The sequence below is a fragment of the Penaeus vannamei genome, chromosome 28 (genome assembly GCF_042767895.1).
Source record: "Penaeus vannamei isolate JL-2024 chromosome 28, ASM4276789v1, whole genome shotgun sequence".
In the NCBI taxonomy this organism is placed as follows: domain Eukaryota; kingdom Metazoa; phylum Arthropoda; class Malacostraca; order Decapoda; family Penaeidae; genus Penaeus; species Penaeus vannamei.
In genome coordinates this window covers 8,719,417-8,724,416 of record NC_091576.1, presented here as the reverse complement: position 1 = coordinate 8,724,416, position 5,000 = coordinate 8,719,417, and the positions used below count along the sequence as shown (strand labels likewise).

Genomic DNA, 5,000 nt, shown 5'->3' with positions numbered 1-5,000 from the left:
AATACCTGTTCAAACATTTTCCAAATAGTATTCACTACAAAATGCAGGCTCTTCCCCAGTTCCCCAGTTTTAAGAAATAGTTTCTTTTCTATACTCCGGCTACTAAGTGAAGAAGATTAGGGAGAGAGAATAATTCAAAATATCCCCCACACACAAACGCAACCCCCCCCCCTAAAAAAAAAATCGAATTCAGGAACTTTAAGCCCCATGTGGAAAACCCATCTAACTACAAAGCCTTCGACACCCAACAAGAAAAGTGATGAGTCAGTGCCAAACCTGCTGCAGGAGTGCCAATAGCGGACAGTCTTGGTAAGCTAGAAACTAAAGTAATAATAATTCTCACGCCTTCATGTTTGTAATTATTAATATTATTACTATCCTTGCGATGATTATTATTGCTATAATTGTTATTATCATCATTATCATTGTTATTGTTATTATCTTTATAGTCATTAACACCATTGCCATTATCATCCTTATTATTATCATTATCATTATCGTTGATAGTAATAGTAGCGACTACTAATGCTAATAAAAATGATATTTATGATAATATTAATCGCAATCATAAAAAAATATAACACTACAATAGTATAGTAATAAAAGTAATACTTCTAATAATAATAAAAATAATAAAAATGATAATAGTAATGATAGTTATGAAAACATTGATGATAATGATAATCACAATAATAACATTGATCAATTAAGTAATAATCACATTAATATTAACATTAATAATGGTAACATTAACAATAATAATAATAACAATAATGTTAATGTTATTATTGTAATTATAAAGATAGTAATAGTAATACTAATAGTAACAATAATGATAATGTTAATGATAATAATGATTATGATAAAAAATTGGTAACAGCAATCATGCTGATATTAATAGTAATGATAATAATGCTAATGATAATAATAACAATAATAATAATAACTATATTATTATTTATTTTGGCAATAATAATGATGACAATAAAAATTACAAAGATAATGATCCCTTTATCTTAACACAAGTACACCTACCTCAACTTGATGATAATCCTAGCTGGCAACCCAAACTAAGCCTCACCTCATCATTTTATTTCATTGCAAATATCAAATATTGTCTTTTTTCATTTTTCCCCTTTTCGGTAGTATTCTCTTTGTGTTATCGTTGTGCTATCTTTAAAGAAAACAAACTGAAAAAAATATCATAAAACATTGCACAATTTGTCAGGATTAAAAAGGGGGCGGAGTAATGACGTCACCACAACACAACAACAATATATATATGATATTAATAATGATAAAGATAGCAATAATGAAACAAGTAAAAAAGGATGATGATGATAATGATGATGATAATGATAACTGCGATAATCATCATAACCCTCATCTTAATAATGATAATGATAATGATAATAATCAAACTACTACTGCTACTGTTATAATTACCAACAATGATGATCACAATAAAAATATGAATAATAATGATGGTAAATAAAGATGAGAATATCAAAGTTTTCCCCTTGTAACGCTAGCACCTCACATAGGTCCTTCTTGCCCCAGACTTCGCCCTGATCGCGATAGGATTAAGACGGTTGCCAGCTAGTGATTAATAAACTTTATCAGCTCTTTACTTTGCAAATTGAGTCGTTCATATTCGGAGAATCGCTGCTAAATTATCTTCTTGCTCCTTCTCTTCTCCTTATTTCTCCTCTTTCCTTCTTCGGTTCTTCTATTGTTGCATCTCTCTCTTTTCGTTATTTTTATGTATTTATCAATTAATTTATTTTCAATCCGCTTTTTATCTCTCTTCGTCTCTTTCGCTTGCTTTTCGTTTTCTTTTTTATATCTTCTCTTATTCTCACTCTTGCTTTCTAATATATTTTTGTACTTTATAATCCACGTCTAGTTTCTTCTCTTTTTTATATACTTTTTTTTTCTTTTTCATTGTATTTTTTCCATTTTTCTCTTTCTTTCCGTTCTCTTCTTACTTTCCTCTCTTCCTTTCTATTCGTAATTTCGTTCTTTAACTCAACCTTCATCCTTTTTTCTTTTTTTCTCTCACTTCTCACATTCTTTTATTTTTCATTTATTATTATTACTTGTAATTATCATTATTTTATTTTATTATTATTATTTTTTTACATTTTCATGTTTCCATTCTTCCCAAAATCTTCTAGGTTTTCTCCCCTCACTTTTTCCATTGCTTGAAGCATTTTCTTTTCTTGTTCCAAATTTTCTTATCGTTTTAAACTCTTTTTTTTATCCTTTTCTCGTTCTTTTTGCTGCTCATCTCTATTTCTCTTTCCTTTTTTCTTCAAATCCATTATTCTTCATCTACCTACTTACCTGTCCTCTATGTGTCTATCGATCTATTATTCCTCTATCTATCCATCAATCTACCCACCTATATATCTATCAATCCATCTATTTTTCTATCCATCTGTCTATATATGTCTCAGTCCATTTATCTATCTATTTTTCTATTTCTATCTTTCTATCCATTTATCTATCTTTATACGTATCTATCTATTTATCTATATCCATCCATTTATCAATCTATCTGTCGACCAATCTATTATTTAACCATCCATCTTTACGTATCATCTATCCCCTATTCATTTTCTTCTCTTTCCCTTTGTTCACTGAAAAAAACCCGCTAAAATATTTTCATCCAGGTTTTCACGAAGATAATGTCTTCAGCAGGTAAACAAACAGATAATTCATTTGCATAATGGGAGATTCAGTAAATTTCTACCTATGACAAGGGGACACTTTGCTCTCTCACTCTCTATCTCTGGGTCTCTTTTTCTTTCTCTGTCTGCGTCTTTCTCTCTTTCTTTCATTATCCGCGTTTCTCTCGCCCCGTCTCTTTTTTTTCTCTCTGTGGCTCTCTCTCTTTCTCCCCCTCCCTTCTCTCTCTCTCTCTCTCTCTCTCTCTCTCTCTCTCTCTCTCTGTCTCTCTCTCTCTCTCTCTCTCTCTCTCTCTCTCTCTCTCTCTCTCCCCTCTTCCATCCCATTCCCTCTTCTCTCTCCCCCACTTCTTTCTTTTTTGTCTGAAAACATTACTTTAGGAGATTTTCTAGAATGATCTTTTGGTGCAATTTACAAATAAAGGCTTCTCTTTAATGCTTAAAGCTTAGCTTGTAATCTTTTATAATGCTACGCATTTCTATCAATATATAAATAATTAAGGCAAAAGGGAGAGAGTACAATCCTTTTATAACTCCCTTTAACCCGAATGCTGAATATGGCATTAAAGCTCAGCAGGTAAGGATTTGAAGTAAATAGTTAAGCCACTACAAATCTGTTCCATATTCCTCTCTACCGAGGAATTATTTGCCTCTGATGGTGCATTACTGCGTCGTCCTGAAGCGAGGGACAGCGGGGGATGCCGGTGTTTGTTCCATTCTTCTATCGGCGCTCAGTACCTGTCCAGCTGGCTGCCTCTGTGGCAGTGGATGAGCCACACGCAGGTTCTGGATTCGGAGCAATGTCGTATCGGCATCGACTTGTTGGGTCTGTCTAGGTTGTTTATTTCGTGTTCATAGTAGATAAACCATACAGTTGGGCCATAAGTTTTACGATCTCATAGCCGAAACATAGCGCGATTTTCTTTTAGTGTTATCTGGATACTGACGATGCCGTAATCCGTCGTTCATATATGCTTTGCCGAAAACTCATGGAGAGCAAATCATATAGGCTTCAGGTTGTTTATGAAAACGTTCCCAGAAAGAGGGCCTAAGAAGGCCTCCTTAAGGGACACCTGTACATACACAAGTGAAGACTGCTTCCTTGAAAAGTCCTTGAGCTAATAGTGTGAAATTCACACATACTGATCAGGGCGACGTGCCATGCATGCTTCTGTCAGGTGCCCAACTTAGAGGCCGTGAAAGGCTGAAGATCAGTTGCAGAGCTAAACCTCACTTTTCTACATTGTCTGTTTTTTTCGAGTTTTATGGTACTAAAAAGCAAGGATAGAGATGCTGCTGCTTTTCCAGTTCTTTGGCCACTGACTTTATAGAAGACATTTTGGTATAAGGGTGTGATAGATTCTTAGTGCATCTTCTGAGGATGCATGATTAATTGAGTTTGTTTTATAGTACCGATTTAAACTGCTTGTATTGAGAACTAATGTGTTAGTTGTGCATCTCTGTGGAAGCTACGGGTGATAGCAAATCTGATTTTAGTTCACCAGAATCTTGCTCAACGTGAAAGGGAATTTCTCACTTCCCGCAAATTAAACCGTGGGTTATGCCTGCACAGGCTGTATCCCGTGAGAACTGCACAGGGCTGATATAGTCTCTTATCTATTTTATTGAACAGCTTGAATCAGCTCCTGCTGCCTTTGCTTTGCAGTTTTCTCCATTGGTATTGGCACTGGCAGTAACTGAGGTCTTGTATTGTGAATCCTGATCCTGTGTGTCGCCAGGATGAAGATACAGATAACACCTGTGGTCCCTAACAGAGTTCCTCGTCTGTCCGTCCCTCTGATCAACGTTTGCAGGGTCCACTGTAACTGGTATTTAGATCTGTTTTATCTTTTCTTTGTTCTGGTTACTCAAGATAAGCTGATGGTTTTACACTATCCTTGCTTCTGATGCTATGAGGGGTCATTTTACCTTGCTCAGAGCGTGGTCTATTGCTATTTCTTGGGATGGTTTAAGGTTTCTTCTTTCTTCCACCCACCGGGTATATATTATGTCCACTTCTAAACTCCTTTCGGAACGGGTAGAGAAGCAACCAAACGCTGATTTGTTTTCGTCTTGACTTGTGCGGCTATCAGAGTGTCAACGGTGACGAGAGGGCTAATAGCCAAAGGCCGTATTTACATCAAATCATTGGAATTTTATGGGGAAGAATTCTTGATGTGCCTCTTAGTTCTTCGTCGTTTACTTCCTTAGATACATCAGGAGAGACATGTACTTCCCCTCATTAGGAGCAGTTTGCAACCAGGTCGTTGATTCCCAGCAATTCCTAAAGGCCCTCCGGTCATTCAGAGT

The 5,000-nt window shown here is 35.4% G+C and overlaps 1 protein-coding gene across 1 annotated transcript in view; it reads right to left on the bottom strand.

The window, feature by feature from the left end:
* LOC138866998 (hemicentin-2-like) overlaps positions 1 to 5,000 on the bottom strand; it is a 119,452-nt gene that overhangs the window by 5,575 nt on the left and 108,877 nt on the right. The window lies entirely within an intron of this gene.